The sequence below is a fragment of the Lathamus discolor genome, chromosome 6 (genome assembly GCF_037157495.1).
Source record: "Lathamus discolor isolate bLatDis1 chromosome 6, bLatDis1.hap1, whole genome shotgun sequence".
NCBI lineage: Eukaryota > Metazoa > Chordata > Aves > Psittaciformes > Psittacidae > Lathamus > Lathamus discolor.
The window spans coordinates 24,900,673-24,918,538 of NC_088889.1; the positions used below are offsets into that span (position 1 = coordinate 24,900,673).

Sequence of the window (17,866 nt, forward strand, 5' to 3'; positions counted from 1 at the left end):
TTCCCAGCCCCGTGCTGCCCTGAGACAGGAAGGCAGGGTGTTCAGCAGGAAGCTGCAGCAGCAGCGGGGCTGCTTGCCCAGAAGTGCAGCCCATCCTTCTGGACACCACAGAGACCTGCAGGCTCTGCCTTTCTGCGCCCTGGTCCCACGATGGCCACTCTAGCAAGCACCAGGAGCTTGGTGCTTCTCAGCCGCACAGGTGAGAGTCTGTTTGCTGGTGTGAAGAGCAAGCTGTCTTCTCGTGGAGCTTGCCCAGGGCACATCTCTACAGCTGCTGACTCCCAGCCTCTGTTCTTGGAGAGATCCCATGGGAGGTCTGCAGCACAGGCCATTCACACTTTCACACTGTACTTGTTCTTGTTTTGATTCACATAGTTCACAAGGAAAGAGCAAGGGACAGCCGGTGACAGCTGAAAACTGTGTAGGGTCAGGGCAGGACATAGCAGGATGCAGCTACCTAGCAGAAGCTTTATATATGAGTCATCATCAGGAGCCTTTTTTTTCCTCCAGAAATACTAATCAAATTGTGAAAAACTGAAACATTGCTTTAGTTTGCATGTGGTGTCTTCTGTATAGGCATTTCTGATCCCATTCCCACTAACAAAGCAAACGTCATGCTTTATAAGAATCCAACTAGAATAACAGCTTCACTGAGGACAAACTGAGAGCTGACTGAAACCCCACACCTGCCCACTGAAGGGCTGCATGTGGTGCCGGTCACCACTGAATTCAGTCTTATTGTGTTAAGCATCCATTTGCTAATCCCTTTATAACGCAGCCCTCACTGGAACAAACAATACAACTCTGGTCCATCAATATTTCCAACCTCAGTCTGGTACCACGAGCAGCAGGAATGACCCTTCTAGTCCCCTGGTGCACACTCATCTTCCGAATTGCTGGTATCTTTATGTAGTGAATTGTGCCCCAAGTTGTCTAGGTCCCCACCTCTCCACAGTGCTTTCTGCAGAAGAGCCGTGGAGCAAATTCTCAGTCTTTCAGGATGGGGAAGGAGGATGTGCTGATGCATAAATTTGGCTAAGCATCTGTAGCATTATCTCCAGCCCTTATCTCTTATTATCTCTGTCAGCCTTTATCTCCAGCAAGATGGCCAGCATGCCCTTTATCCATCCAAATTCCCAGCTAGCAGGTTGACATAACACAACTGGAGACCCATAAGTGGCTTGGGTGCTGCTACGGGGCTGGGTGCAACTGCTGCATGGGTGTGAGCAGGGAATAAGGTCCAGGAGCCCAGTGGGTAACCACATCAACTGCTCTATAGCTCTTATGGGGCACATCCAGCGGCATTAAAAGTGGAACAAGTCTCTCACATTGCTGATACCCTTGCCCCTTTGTTAAACTGAAGGGGCCCTCTGGCATTTTCCAGAAACGAGACCACCCAATCCATGACAGATGCTGGGCTTCTGAGCATGGGGGCCTCCATGAGTGTGGTCAGAGGCACCAGTTTGTTCTCTTCACATTGCCCTGATAGTGAAGCACCACATCCAACACAGCTTCTCCTACTGTATTCCCACTAAAAGGCTGAGGCCAATTATTTAAAAACAGGAAATTAAAATGACAACTGGAGGCACAGTCTCCTTTGCCCAGCTCCCTCCTTGGGAAACTCTGTTCCCATATAAACATCCTCTATCATTAACCTTTCAGGACAACATCCTCCCCAAGCAACGGGAGCCTTTTCTTCAGATTGAGTTAAGATGAGTAAAAGATAAATACAGCATTTTTCCTCCATTACATCAAGCATTTTTAACAGACAGGATCATCAGGACATACCAGCACATTCTGGCAGCAGGAAGAAGCTGTGCAGCAGTGGGGCTGGTGGCTCCCAACATCTGCCCTGCTGTGGGTCACAGCTTTACCAGAGGTGGGAAGCCTGGGCACCCTTCTACTATGGGGGCCAGCTGGTATCAAAGTTGGCCTCAGTGGCAAACTGAGATGCAAAGTGCTCTGCACTTCAAGTCAGTGCCAAGGTTTTTCTCGCTTTTAAGAACACTTTTGATCAAAATGAACAGTCTTTGTCCTGTCATACTGGCCTGTGGCCACGCATGTTCACAGAGGTAACAAAAAAAAGTGCTGCAGTGGTTCCTCCTCACACACCCTCCATAGGGCCAGGAACAGTCTATATATCCATTTTTATTCATCCATAGTTCGGGAGGGATGCTGCTTGACCAGCAGTCTGAGGCAGGAGGCTGTCAACCACCAGTTCTCAGAGCCAGAGCAAAGAAACAGGGCTGAGTCACCCCCAGCAGGTTTCACTCAGGGCAATGCTGCCTTAAGGAGCGGAGAAAGGGAACTGGATAGTCAAAGGCTGAACATAATCCTTCAGCCTTTAGTTACAAAGGACTGGGAAGTGCTCTCCTGACTCGAATCTGGGCCAAGGGCAGCGTTGACACTGCTGCAACAAGGCGGTGGGCTCTGCCCCAGCTTCCATGGGCAGCTGGGCTCGGGCAGGTAATTTCTGCAGCTCCTTCATGTTTTGCAGTGCTGGGTGGTTTTTCATCTCAGGTCTCATCTCTCAAACACATCTGATAACTGAGCTCCCCACAAACATCATGGTACCAGGAAAACACAGAGAACAACCAAAGTGCAACCTTGCAGTTCAAACCCATAATGTGCAGAAATGTGATTTGGCGTTTACAAATCCTTTTCATTCTCAAGATGGAGGGGAAGAGTGAAGCAAGTGTGGTTTAGTTACAGTGATTCCTAACAAAAAGTACCCAGAGAGGTCTTTGGGCACCCGGAAGAGGACACGGACACCCTTCAAGTGGCTGTGCTCTTTGCTTGGCTGCACAGATTTGCATGGGGGAGATATCTATAGCTGTTCTCCCCTGGCAGAACACCACCACCAAGTCTATTGTCTGTGTCTGACACAAAGTAGAAGTTGCAAATAATGGGATGTTATAGGAAAACTTCCAAGACAGGCCAAGCCTGACTCAGTCGGATACCTCCAGCCAAGGACAACTGGTACAACACCAGGATCTGTCCGCTGAGACACTGTGCGAATCAAAAGGACATCAGAGCAGCAAGACTATTGATCCAGCTCGCTCTGCAGCCCACGACTGATGTCTGACAGGAAGCATTGCTTGCGAACCCATCCACCACAACACAGGAAACAAATATTAAATGTGAAGCCAACAGGCAGAGCTGAGGGCAAGACCACTGCTGGTGGCTCCTGCCTTGGGGAGCACAGGTCGGGGACTCGCTGACTCATCACTCTGATCACAGGCTTGGTCTTTACGGGCAGCAGGGCTGGCTATGTGTACATCCCAAAATCCTTCACCCCTCTGCATCTGCCTGCTGGCTGCTAAAACAGTCAAATCACCCAACCCAGTATAGTTTCAATTTATCACATATCAAGCACAGCCCTCTCAGTGATCACTCTCTCATGATGTTTGCCTTCCTCAAAATGACACCCTATTAAAAAAAACAAACCAAAAAACAATACCTAATTTGGCTGGCAGAGGGAGTTTGGTATTTTTCTGCAGTTTTGGGGTTGGGGTTATTCTTCCACCAAGCAAAATTCACTTTGGCCTCCTGTAATTGGAAGGAGAGAAGGGAGGGGAACAGTGTGATCCAGAGTCTTGAACTGCTGTTAAAGGCACAAAAGGAGGGACTGTAGTTCCCTTATCCCATCCCAGAAGGATCACACTGTCTCTAAGGGGAGTGACTGTATGATCTTACCCTGTTAATGAGTGGGACAGACCACCGCATGCACTTGTGTTCTTGCTGCTGGTGCCAGGGTACCCAGAGACTCTCCCCTTCCAAAGAAGTTCTCTGGCCTCTGCATGTCCCTTTCTCTGTATCATGAAAATGGCTATTAATAAGACTATTATTACTACAGCACTTCCATTTGATGTGAAATAAAATACCTGGTTTGATACTGACCACAGCATTAAGGCTTTTAATTGAAATTAAATAAAAATCTAAAAAAGTCTGAAACAAAGTGTTGTTTGAAACTTTTAGAAAAGCAAGAGACCATTCAGCTTTAGTTTTCTTCAGCTTTCAGCCATTTAATTGTCATTGAATTTTTTGCATTTGTTGTGGAAGAAACCCAACCACTCCAGTTATGAGCTGTAAAGCTAAGAAAAACAAACAAGTAAAGTTTCACTTAGCCTTTATCTGTTGCCAGAATCAGACTGTGCCCTGCCTGAAGCACAGTTATATTACAGCAGAGATGCTCATGTCAGAAGGATTTTCTCATAACACCCATGGCCATCACCATCACTTGTGTCCTCAGGCAGGATTCACTTTGCTTTCTGCTTTGCCCACTCCTGGATTTTTCCTTTCCCCATCAACGGAAAAATCAAATTTGCACAAACATTTTGCATCAAGGGCAAGCACCAAGGGCAGCAAAACAGCATCCCTTTGCTGGAGGCTAGCTGCAACAGTACAGGGAGCAAATCCTCCTTGGCTGCCAGAGTCCTGCCCGGGGTACTGGCGTACGCAGGACCACAGAGTACTCGTATCCCTGCCTTCCCAGCTCATAGCATGCTTCCCCATTTTCAAAAACACCCTCTGAAGGACAAGTGCAGAAGGGTGATGCTGACGGCCTTTTTGGACTCACTCCTGGTTTACAACACCTGGTTTACAACACGGCTGCAGCTGATTTAGAGATTTCTGCAGGAATGGCACTTCACTCCAGGTTGCATCTGGTCCAGCATGACTGCTTGGGTGGTGGCAAGGAGCAGGATTTGGGGCTGTATTATGGTGTCATTATTTTGATTGTGACTTCTGCTTAACAGACATTTTTTTCCTCTCTGCTGAGTACAAGCCTCACACCAAACCAAAAACTATCCAGAAGTACATTACAATGGAAAACTGTTTATACTTCACAGAAAGACCTTTTCCATGAGCACTTTCAATAGACTAAATGGATAGCTCTCATTCTATTTTACCAAAGAACCTATTACGGTAAAGGAAAAGGTGAAGGGGTTGTTTTAAGCGTTGTGGAAGCTGTTAAACATTTTCACTAGGTCTATCAGAAGTTCACATATATAAAATGAAGTTACAAAGACACCCCAAACCTACAAAACCTGAAACACATACCCCCCAAAATATTCCTACAATCCAGTTTCCAGGCTACCAGTGCTATTTTGCATGTGCCCAGGCATCAGGTGTGGGCAGAGCCTGTTCTGCCCAGGCAACAACTTTTTCTTGAATCAGATCTGAGCTTCCTCTGCCTGTAGCTTATAGGCAGCACAGCAGTATTGCTGTGCAAGCTGAGGAAGAACAGCAACTGAGGCCCCTATACATGGTTACACCCGTGTAACCAGAATTATAGAGGGTGGGTATTGCAAAAAGAAACCAAGAAACAGGAAAGACCAGCCCTGGTCTTATCTCTGCCCAGTGGCAGAGATGGTTGCACCACAGCCACATCCAAAGGGTCACCATGGACACAGTGGTTTGGACTTCTCCCTGGCTCGAGTTTCTTTACCAGCTGTGTGGTCTGGGTCTCACAGGTGCACCCAGGAGCTCAGCATCCTGAGCTCCTGAGCACTGCAGCACAGCTCAATAGCAATGGCTGCAAAGGGGATGTGAGAAAGTTTATTGCTCAGTAATTAAAATGAGCTCTCCCCTGGCACGCAGCTAGGAGATGGAGCAGGGGATGCTGCTGCAGAGGTTTAGCTTCCTTGGGATGCAGCTGACAGGTGAGAGCACCACCACCATGCAGCTTTCCGAGCCCTGTGCCTGGTGTCAGGGCTGCAGACCCAGGCACAGCCAGTGCCCATTCCCAGCACTGCAGGGGAAGCCCCGAGGGAAGGCCTGGGAATGAAAAACATCTCCACATTCAAGCTGTGCTCACATGTGCACAGCACAGATGTAACCCAACAGCAGCACGGCCAACAGAGAAACAGCAGAACCGTTGCCTCAGGGTTGCTCCAGAGAGAGAAGGGGAACTGAACTCACTTTTACTCTGCTTAGCAGGGAAAAGAAAATCCAATTGCAGTCTCTCTGACATAAATGTTTCTACAATTTGCTTCTGCTCCTTTGCTCTTTTTTTGTTCCTTATGTACTTTGGTCCTCTTTTTCTTGCTTTGACTGTCCAGGTTTTCCTCTCAGTGTAATCAAGTGCACAGCTATCCTGAAACCACTTTCTCCTCTCCCAAGACAGAAGAAATATTGAAGCACAGATTTTCCTCACTCAGTTCATCTCTACTTTCCACACGTTTCCATTTGCCTTAACACTAATTTTCTTCTGCTGAAGAAGTCTCTCAAAACAACTAATCCTTCTGCACTCCCCCTCTCCCTCCCACCACCCATTTCCCCATCCCTGCTTCTCTCCTGCTTCTGGTTTCTCTCCACCAGCTGGTCTCTCCATACCCACAGCATTCCCTTCCTTTCCAGCCTCTCTCCACCCTATCATCATTTTTTCAGTTGTGCTAATTAGGCCCTCAGCAAACATCATCTCTGCTTCCCTTTCCCCTCGCTTCCTTTCCATAACTTTCTACCCTTCCCATCCTGGCCTTTTCCCCTTTTCCTGCCTTTAATAGCCTGTTGGGATAAAGAGCCACTCAGCACTTCCAGAGGTCTATATGGGCTCTGGCAACCCACGTGAAAGCACCCTCACTCAGAAATATAACCCAGCACCATGCTACATGCATGTCTCTGCATCAGTGAGGAGCTACCGTAATTACAAGCACCCCAACTGCCTCTGTCCCTGCAGAGGGGAACAGAGCCACGTGGGAGCATTTCATGTCAGAGCTGCTGTTCATGCCGCTTGCCCTCAAGGACATACGTGACAACAGCAGTGGAACTTACAGAGTCTTGCTCTGCATCCTGGTGCAAGTTCCCAAGTCTCCAAATATCCCAGGTCACCAGCTAATTCTGTAATTTAGATGCCAAAATGTGGTACCTGAGATGGCTTTAATCAAGGGAGGAGAGGAGGGCTTGCAGCTCCTGAGGAACCCAGCCCATTGCTGGGAGAGGAGATGGAGGGAGAAGTCAGAGGGTCTTTGTTTTGTACTCCTGCACTTGTGTGTGCTTTTGCTAAAGCTGGGCTGGAAGAAAGTTTCCCCTCCCAAAAATGCCCTTGAGCTTCTTGTCCCAGGGGTATTTGTCCCAGCCCAGGATCCCCAGGCAAAAATTTCTGCGACTGTCATAAAACAAAATGCTTGCAAAGAAAACTGGTCCAGCTTGGTGTATTTTGTTTCGACATCACTGTCATTTTTTCCTCCTGATCATCATTTTTTGTCTGTGCTATCAGAGCAACTAAAACCCCACTACTGGGCTAGAGCATGACTATGCCAGACATGGGAAGGTAACTTTCTGGCACCACAGCAGTCACCTAAACAATCAGCTTTCTTTTAAGAATCATTTTTTAAACTTTGAAAACATTGAGACATCACTTACTTGCCAATCAGGAGTTCTCCAGTAGTGCTGCTCATACATGTGATCCACCTGAAGGTGCAGGAGGCAGACACAGGCATTTGGTTTTTGGCCAATGCTGTCTGTAATACCCAGACTTTGTCTCTTTCCAGGTTGCCCATAAAGGCTATAGGGGATAGCAGATACACCTTTTACAGGAGGTAACCTTGGAACTGGGTGTTGAGACATGTGAACACATGGTCAGCTCCACTGGAGTGACACCCAAAGCATAGTTTTGCTGAGAACAGACCTAGCAGACCCGCACTGCTGCAAGCACAAGGTTGCATAGAGGGTTTAGAGAATTTGTCCCAGCTCGTCACAGCCCTTCCTCAACCCATGAGGAGCCGATGGGTCCAAGTACCAGTGGTCCATGCCACACCAGAGATTTGCCAGGGGTGGGTTACCTGAGCACATAGGCAGTTCCCTGGGGTCTGTGTCCCTACTTGTCTAAAACGTTGTTCCGTCACCAGTATTCACCCGCTGCAGGGTAGAATGAGTATGTCCATCTCAGGCCTTGGCTTTACCTGTACACAACCAAGTTACTGAAGTGCAAAATTGGTCCTGGTGAGGTACATGCACAGGGAGACTGGATTACCCCAAGCACTGTCCTTAGCTGGGTGCTACGTGCCAGGGCCATGCCAGCTGTGGGAAGATGGGTAATCTCCAATGAACCGAGCAGCCGGAGCAGCCCTGACAAACCCTATCTGATCTTGCATCAAGCTAGCTGATACAGTTTACATGTCAGAACGTTTTAAGCCCATTTGGACATGTAGTGGGAGCTTGTGCTGCATCACAGGTCTGCAACAAGAGGGATATGACAGCAATGACCCAGGAGCAAGTATTCAGTGCACCAGTAAACCAAGCTCATGGTTCTCCTCTCATCCAGTTCCTGATGCTGAAGTTGCATAAATCTGCATCATGGCACAAAGCTAAAGGCAGCAGCACATTTTAACTATGCTTGTTGATAAACGGCAGCAACAGCCATGGCCAGCTAAAAAGGGAGAATTTTAAGTTAGTGACTGGCTTCACACAGGATTAACAGCACATATTCTGGAGATGCAGTACTGGCTTAAGAGTAAGCAATAGGAACAAGACCAGCAGCTCTTCCTCTTAGCAGCAGTGATTAATCCAAGCAACCTAATGAGGTAAAGTTTTTCCAGAAAACAAATCAAGGTTTGTCCCTGCAATTACACATACATACATACATACATATATACATATATATATATATATATAAAGTCTTCATTCAAGAAGGGTTGCTTTTAGGTTTTTTCCGTTGAGCATCAGCAGGTTTTTTGGCCACTCTTCCCAGGAAAAAGGAGAGATGATGAGACAAAAAAAATCAATCAATCAATCTGTGAAGTGCTGTTCTGTGACAAAACCCTGATCATCTGATTTTCTAAAGATTTCACACTACTTTTGTGCTTCATTGATTTTTAAGAAATTTGGGCACGTTTCCATTTGGGCATATTTTCAGGCAGCTGTAGTGTTAGTTTTACAAACCCTCCTCCTGAGCCAGCCATAAACTCCCCCCCGGCATGGAAATTGCTTTTGGGGAGATGCAGGCAAGGTGCAGCTTCCCATCCCTATGGCCAACATCGGGCAAGCGGCTGGTAGCACATTTAGGGCTTGGAGAGCCACAGCTGACCTGGAGCAGGTATTGTCTGGGAGGGTCTCAGGGCTAGAAGCAATGTGCATTTCCTGAAGCTTTTAGAATACTTGCTCTCTGCTGCACTGTGCCAGGTGCTGAGCACAGCTACTCCATTTGGAGTAGAGAAACAGGACAGATATGTGGAGTTAAAGTCACCGCCATCAACTCACAACCAACACTTCCCATTCCAACAGGAGGCAATGGCAGGTGCTGAGCACAAAAGCAGGCCTTTAAGATCAAACTTCTAAATCCTGACAGGCTGCATCCTGGTTCATGAGGGGAACACTGAGGAAGTGGGTATCCCCTCTTGAGCCTAGACAGGGAATGAATCCTCCACACCAGCTTAGATAAAGCTCCTCTCAGCCTGGTTGGTGGCTTTCTCCTCTCCTCTCTGCTGCGATACAAAGGAGCTGGGCATGTTTGTAACCGGAGGGTTACCGCAGCTCCATGTGCTGCCAACCCCTCATGCCCTCTGACAGCGTGAGCCCACCTGGGCTGCTAACATAGCCCTGTGGCCCTTGGGGACAGGTCTGCCCCAGGGGGTTGCTGTGGAGGACAGATATCCAAATGCTCCCCACGCTACACTGGCAGCCCCATGGAAGTAGGAATGGGAGAGCATGGAACCAAGGCTGGAGGTAGAAATGTGCTCTGGGAAAGGATCAGGTTTACCATAGTGAATCTGATTCTTTGCATCACCTCCAGCTCCTCACATGGCTGGTGCAAACCCAGCCTGGACCAGGCTCCTGGAAAGGAAACCAATTTGCTCCTTGTCCATCCCCTTGAGCACCTACCTGCACACCCATCACTTGCCACCAATATATCTTACACACAGAACCCACTGAAACATCACCCGCTGGGGTGGCTTCCTCTGCCACAAAGGCTTTGAGCACCCAACAACCACAGAGCCATGGAGGGCACTCACTGCACCTTCTGCTGCCGTGTTCCTCCGCTTACCCTTTCCCTACGGATTCGGAGCTGAGGACTGTTCTGCCCTGCCCAGCACCTCTAATACCAATCCTTAGCAGCTAAGAAAAGAATACTGCCTCCTTGCCACTGGCAGACACCTGCTATAGGCTTTGGCTTGTGAAGGGAGGGAAATGTGTTTTCAGGGGCTTTTTGTGCGTTTGTGAGCTTCTTCATGGAACAAAAAGCAGGATTCAAGCACCCTATTTCCACAGTCAGCAGTAAAGTGTCACATATCTACAAAGCTAAACCCAAAATCATAAACTAGGATGAAATTTAGCACTTTTGCCTTAGCTTGAGAGGTTGCATTTTCAGTGGAACCTTAATTACTTCTTCCAGCTGTAAGTCTTAAATAATCCTGTCTGTCAGAAGCTCCCAAGCTGTGTCAAAGTGGAAAATTCTGCATTGCCAAATTTGGAGCCGGTAAAATTAAAGAAAAATAAACCACAGGAGAAAAACAAATGGACAAGTATTGAACTGGAATGAGCTGCGCTTTCTTGCCAGCCTCCTGGAAGGTGTCACCAAGTCCCACATGCCTGTGCCCAAGGTCCTGGCCAGGAGGAAAGCAGAGGAGAGCTACTACAGTGTTAATGCAGTGAAGACCACCTACCAAAAGCTGAAGAAAGCCTAGAATAACTGAAGTCATGCTTCATTAGGTAACTCCCCAGTACAGCTGCATTTTAGCATCTCCCAAGGTCAGCTTTCCTGTGAGAAAACGTCAAAATCAGTAATTCTTTATCTGTTTTTTTATTGATGTGCCACCTTGCAGCAGGCTCCACATGGAATTTAACGGGTGCAATTTCCCTCCAGGCAGACAGCTGCTGTGGTGTCACCACTTCTACGGGGAGCCCTTAGCCCTGGCTGGGACCACCATAGCAGTTGGAACAGGAAGCATTTAGGACAGTGTTTTGCCCTAGAAGAAGACCCTCTGCAGAGGAAGGGGCACTGGAGTGATCAGCTTACAGCCAGCAAGCCGTATTTGAAGGTGTATGCTCTTGGTAGCCACATCACACAGCTGCCACAGCCGCCTTCCGAGTCTGCCCTCACTGTTGGCAAAGCCTGGAGCTTTAGTTCGATGAAGGCACCACCCCACCCTCGCTTCCCTGTCCAGCCAGCCCTAACACCCCCAAGTCTCCACCCCACAGTTGGTCTGGTCATATGCCTGAAGCACCACCCTGCTTCCATTGCCCTCTGGGCCCATTCCTGCAGGCTTGGTTGTTCCTGATCCTGCATAACAAAGCGCAGATCACCAGCTAACCTCCACACCCTTAAAAGGCAGAAAGAAAAAAACCCCACAATGAAACTCTATTCACGGTTATCTGGACCCCCAGGGAAAGCCACACTGCATCGCAGGCATTGTCAAAGCCGAGCCCTGTGATAACAAACCTTACACAGATCAGGAAAGGAAGCTGACCTTCTCTTATATTGAATATATCAAGTAAAATAAAACCCCCAAGCCCTATGATAACAAAGTGCCCCCTACACCCACCTTCTCCCCGCCCTGGGGAAGGACAAGAGAGCAGATAGCAGATGCTATCACCTCCTGCCACACTGGACAGTGCTGAAAGCAGAGCCATTATCCTTGACATCTCCAGAAAAGAGGCCGCGTCCCGAGCAGGCTCCTCTGCTCGCAGCAGGAACACATACTTGTGCACGTCATCCATCCCCCCCCATCCGTTTGCCTTGCCATTTCAGAAGGACTCAGTGCTACCCCAGGCTTCCCACACACACACTTTTCAGTGACATTTATCGATTGTCCAGTCCTTCCCTGTCTCTGCACCACCCAGCGAGCCTCTCCTCGGGTGGGTCAGCAGCAGGACGGGAGGTTCTCTCACCCCAGCACTGGGCTGAGCAGAGCCCTTTGCCCAGCCCCATACAGGCCAGTGCCCAGCCCCACCACCTCCATACGTGCCCATCGTGCCACTCCTTGTCTCGCCGGCTGGCTCCCTTCCCCGCGCCAGATCACATTGCCCTCTAGTGGAGCTGAATTTACAAGAAGCCATCATGCGGCAGTGACAATGACTGGGGAAATTGATCAGAAACCCCAAACCCAGCAGAGCAGCCCCAACCAAGCTCCTCCCGTGCGTGGGGGGCCGCTCTCTGAAGACAAGACCCAAGAGACAGCAGCCCCAGCACCCGGCGCTGAGCTGTGGGATGTGCCAAAGCCCCGCAGCACAGGGGGCTGCTGGCCATGGAATAGGAAATACCAGAGCCAAGCGCCTGCCCCCACCCCGTGCTGCTCTGCCCCGTGAAAAGCAAAGCAGGCTTTACAGAGCCGGTGAGCAGTTTACAGCCATCCATAAGACAAGGCCAGGGCCTTTTACATCCCATCTGGTTTCCCTCTGCACCCAGGGTGAAGCTTGTGTTATCCGCAGTCTGCTGCATTATGCATAAACAACAAGAAATGCCTCTCCTCTTGGAAGGGAGGGATTTAAGTGGGCAGTTACCAGCCTCTAAAACTCAGATGTTTCTGAGAAGGAAACATTACAACTGTTCAACCAAAGTGGCAGGTTAGTAACAAAGTGATTCCTGCAAGCTGCTCCGGCCTCCCAGCAGCCTGATGGCATCGCTCCTGCACTGACTTCTGATGAGAAAATGTACCCAATCGCAAGAAGATTTCAAAGCATCTTGCAGGACCTGTGAACTATCAGGACAGCAGCCCATCACTTCTGACAAATGTGCAGCAGAGATGGGAGCTGCTGGCCTTGTCACTGATAAACAGGACACCCTATGCCCAAGGCCCTCAGCCACAAGCACCCCCCAAAGCTCAGGGGTGGCTGGAGCAGCTCCTTTCCACAGAAGTGGATGCAGGGTGAATCCCTGAATCCAGCTCCAGCAGGGCAAAGCCCCAGGAAAAGCTTCAAGGAGAGCCACAAAGAGGCATCAGCAGCCACTACAAAAGCTGCCCACCTTCCCAAGGATTGCTTTGGCAACTGACTCCAAATCGCGTAAGGGAGGACCAGTGAAAGACCTGGTATGCTTGCTGCAATAACTGAGGGTTTTGGCAGAGGAGGTCAGGCCAACACTGAGGCAGCCCTTCCACTGTACTGGCACAAGCCAGACTCTTGCCAGGACTTGGTGGAAAACAGCACACATGAGAGGAAAATTGGGCTTTCATGTTACTCCTCCACCTAAAAATAGCTAAAGAGAAACATGGCTATTTTTACCTTACTGGTCAGCACAGACCAGGCTCACCCTGAGCTCCCTAGCAGGTTTCACCCACCCTAGGATGTCACCAGCCACACCAGGAGCTCAGGGCCACATTGGGTCAGGGCATTGTCCACTTAGCCTTGGAGCCAACCGGAGCACATGGGCCTTTTGCAGGCCTCCCCTTAACTTCTGTTTTAAAGTTTCTGTTGCTTTGTGGTTTGTGGGGCTGGACGGCTGCCACACATGACTTCACCACAGTCATCCAGCGCAAGCGTTTACTGAAGGGAAGCTCATCCGGGCTCAGATGCTGACTGGCTCACAGGGCTGGTGCCCCTCATGGGCACTCACCCCTTCCCCCCTATAAGGGCATCCTTATAGGGGATGTAGGTCCTCATGTCTCCCAGCCAGAGGCACCTGGCCAGCAAACAGGGCAGGTCACTGCACCGCAGCAGGACACAGAGCCAGGGACGCACATGCAGAGGGCAGTAAAAGTCTCTCTTTTGATCTACCTCACCCAGGAAGGTTCACACCCTTACAGTTAGCCAACATCCCTCCATGCAGGAGTTTCAGGTGTCCCTATGCCACCAACACTCAATGAAGGTCAGGCACATGGTGTCCATAGCTGCATTTTGGGTTGTTTCTTTCTGTGCTCCTTACAACCATGGCTCAGGTATCAAACCCATACAGGTAATGTCCTGCCACCAGAGGTGCACCCAGCTCTTGCTGGTCACACCCAGAACAGCATCAAAACCAAGACTCAGTCCTTCAGGCCTGGGTCAGTGGGTAACAGCCCTGCTGTCTGTGCTAAGAGAGTAACTGTGGAGGCAAAACCACTCAGTTTTCCTCAGCATTCCCTGCTTTGCTAACAATCAGCATTTCCATAACTTCTCCTGAGTACCTGTGATGCCTGCATGGTCCACAAGGATAAACAATCTTCATTCAGCCAACACATAGCTTATTCGTAATACCTTCCTGCAACTATCTCTAGTATGCCTTACTAATCAATCAATCCTAACCAATCTTTTTATTTCAAAGGGGAGCAGATGTTGTGCAGGACACTGGACTGAAATGCACAATCCCCTTCTGCTAGGCAGAAGGATGCAACTGATCACCCATCCTTGGTGAGGATATACTGTTGGACTCCACTGCACGCTTGACATGCCCCTTAGACACAGGCCCATTAGTCATATCCTTCTCTTTTCCACACTTTTTCCAGTTTCATTCCTTTCTCACACCTACCTAAGCCCTGACCCCAGTCTTCAGCCAAACACCCACATGGCAGTGGCTCATTTCAAGCATCTCTCCACTTCTGATGGCTCCCTTGCCATGCTGGGAACTGAATGTCAGTCCTCTGGCTGGCTGTCCTGGGTTCAGCTGTAACAGTTATTTTTCTCCTTCTTAGACCCATCCCATTTTTGCATCCCATTTTTGCATCCCATTGCCAAAGAGTGAAGGAAAAGCAAAGGAGTTTGACCCTCAGGTTCCTCATTCACTATTGAGCCTTGATAGATGCTGTGCCCCTCTGGGGACAGCCATGTACATGACTGGTCCATTGCATTCACAACAATGGTCCATACTGCTGGACCAGCACATCTACACCTGCAAGCAAGGAGGGAGGCAGGAAAGTCCAGCTACGGGAGGAACAGCACTAACCTCTCCGCAGCAGCACCCCCTCCTTCCCCAGCCCTCTCTCCCCAGCTTCTTCGATCACGCCAGCCCAAAGCTGCTGGGCTCTCTGTGTTCCTCCACTGCCCAGTGCAGAGCACATCAAAAACTTAGTGTATCTTCCAATACATGCCAATAATAAAGGATGAATAATCCCTGATCTGTTCAGCCATTCTGCTAGTGCAAATTTACCTTCAGATACCCTGAGACACAGCGTCCCAGGTGCAAGATTTTTAAGAGGCCTGAATAGACAGAGAAGGAATTCAGCAGATTTATGCTGTTTGGGACATTTAATCTAAATTTGGAATCAAGCAGTTGCCTTCCTGTTAGCCCTTAGCCATCCGCTTTCCCAGAAGTAGCTGGCAACTTCTCTGTCTCTTGCTCACATCATGACAACTTCCTTCTGTAAAAGGTCTACAAATAAAAGGCAAACGCTATAGAAAGGTAGAGTGTCTTCTTCAATACAGGTTACAGAGGGCATAATCACCTTTTACCCACCACACAGATTGGGAGGAAAAGTGGTCTTAGGTACAAGTTCATTTTCAGTGAAGAAATGCGCATTCAGTGAAGGAGTTTCAGACACTTCTCTCATTTATTACTAAAGACAAATTCCATATACATTCAACTAGTGTCAAGTTAGGTCCTCTAAACCATCGATAAAACCTTATTTCATCTGATCATTAGTTACAAAATTAGTTCTTTGGGCATACTGTCTCCTTGGAGAACCAGACAAGTTGAGAAAATTTCCCTCCAGGGAATCAGTAGTTTGATATTCAGATTGAATTTGCTTCTAAATTTCTGGCCTGAGCCTCTGGTACAGTTTGAATACATAGATGAAGACATTTAGTAGAATATACTTTATCAGCAAGCTTAAATATTTCCTTCCTACATTGCTCTGAGCTCCTTCCCAGCATCGAGACATACCACACGCAGCACAGCTACATGCAAGGCTAATTTTGCAATGCATATGTGCTTTGTAGCACCACTGCTCATGCAAGCCCAGCTGCTCAGATGCTAAGGTCTGCATCCCAGAGACCCACATTAGAAGCACCCTCATATACAGCCTGTTTCCCAGCCAGGATGAAGCAACTCAGTGATGGCCATCCAGCTCAAAGTGCAGAAACCCACATCAGAAGAGTCACTGATGCAACCAGAACCAGGAGCAAAGGGTGATAGGAACAGAACAAAATACCTTTTTACACTAAAGAGCAGGCTGGACACAGGGCTGGACACAGGAGCGAGGTGTACAACACTGGCAGCTGCTGGAGGAGGGGAAACCCACCCGTGCCAGGGTGCCTGCTGATGCCCCTGGGACAGGGAGGATTCCAGTCCCTAGGGCTCTTAATCAGGCATTTAAAATAATTGATCTCATTACACTAAGCATATCACTGTTAAGCCTTCAGCTGTTAATGTCCAGCCACTGCTGGAAGGGCCAGACCCAGCCACAAATCAGCCTAAAACTGATACATCCAACACAGTGAGATAATACTTCCCTGAGAGAAATAATTACTTTGGACAAGAAGACTCCAAGCCAGTGCAGTGGTTATTGCTCCCGCATACATCACCAGTTCCTGAAAGCACTTGCTGGTTATCACAGGGGACCTTTGGGAGACGTCCCCTGAAGGCAGCTGACTGCAGACATACCTTCCTCCAGCCTCACACTACAAACTGCTCCCCAGGACCTACCTGCTCCTTGGGTCCTAGCTCTGAATAACTTAGATGGGCAGGTTTTCCTGTCAGGGAGCAGCTCACGCTGAACACCATTAAGGCACGCAGAGATCTCCAACCCTGGAATATTGCACACACTCCCCTTCTCTACCTTCCAAAACACACACAAGCATCCTTAGCCCCCAAGCAGGTCTTCCACCCTCCAGGGAGGCAAGAGCCCACCTTCATCTTCCAAGGCAGAGGAAGGCTCCCCACAGACACTGCTCAGCCCCCATCAGAAAGGTTATTAAAACTAGCTTCCCTCCAGCCCCAACCCCAGGACTGCTGCACCACTACTGAACATACCAGCGAAGAGCAATGGCCCAAAGCAGCAGGTCCTCTCTGGGATTCCCAAACAAGACTCCCCGGCTTCTAGGTGCCCTTGTATCTAGCATGAATAGCGAACAGCAATCACCTAAAGACCAGTCTGTAGGAGCTGTAGGTTACTGGGGTGGGGTTTATGTTTAAATGAAAGCTTTAACCACACACTGGGTGGGGGGTTTAGCAGCCCAGGTGGTTTATGTGAGTATTTGGGCATTGGTGGTGTAGAAGGAGTTGGAGGCAAGTGAGGTGCTCTGAGTCTGTGCTGTGCAGCATCCTGTGGAACCAGGCAGAAGTCGTGCAGGGTTGCACACAAACCCCAACTATTTTAATCTGTATTACTGTTTGTTGGGTTTTTTCCCAAGAGGTTTTAGTATTGGTCAGCTTCTTACGTACTATTTGTTTAAAATGGACCTTATCTTGAGCAGCCTATTTTTGGCATTATCAACTGTGATTACAGCACTTAAAGATAACACTGGGCTCCAATTACCTAACATAAAAATCATCAGTGATCTTACCAACAATGCGTCTGAGAGTGTCTTTTCATTTCTTCATTTTCCTAAGTCCTTCTAGGGCAAAATCATAGGCTAGAATTTGAGAGCTGGATTAGAATTTAAAATCAAATGACAGCCAAGGTCCCATTCTAATACCAGGAACAAGGACCTGGGGCTCTAAAGGGATCTTTGAATATTTGAAACCATTACAAGAGTCAGCTGTGCTAAAACTATTCATCTCGCTGCTTTTACACACGAGGTGGAAATCTGTATTTGCAAGGTATTGTGTGTGTTTGAACACCCGATGGGAACTGAGCAAGAAAACTTCAACACTGAAGATTTGGTTTGTGAATGTAAATAAATGAAAACGGGGTTTGCTGGTTCATTCAGTTTGTGATGGACTCTGTCGTCACTGTCACTTGCTTGATTTCCTTTTCTGCTCATACCTCTGTTTCACAAGGTACAGAGAAGACAGCATGCATGGAGGGGGTCTTGGAAGCTGTTAGCCATCTGTGCACACAGATCTGCAACTAAA

At 48.6% G+C, this 17,866-nt stretch overlaps 2 long non-coding RNA genes across 2 annotated transcripts; both read right to left on the bottom strand.

Moving 5' to 3' along the window:
• Nucleotides 1–1,514: 1,514 nt before the first annotated feature.
• On the bottom strand, nt 1,515–16,932 carry LOC136017156 (uncharacterized). The gene is made up of 3 exons (XR_010613844.1): nt 16,823–16,932; nt 3,697–3,812; nt 1,515–3,549 (listed from the first exon to the last, which is right to left on the bottom strand). It is a non-coding gene; the product is annotated as an uncharacterized LOC136017156 (long non-coding RNA).
• Nucleotides 15,081–16,115, bottom strand: LOC136017157 (uncharacterized). The gene is made up of 2 exons (XR_010613845.1): nt 16,002–16,115; nt 15,081–15,223 (listed from the first exon to the last, which is right to left on the bottom strand). It is a non-coding gene; the product is annotated as an uncharacterized LOC136017157 (long non-coding RNA).
• Nucleotides 16,933–17,866: the final 934 nt, after the last annotated feature.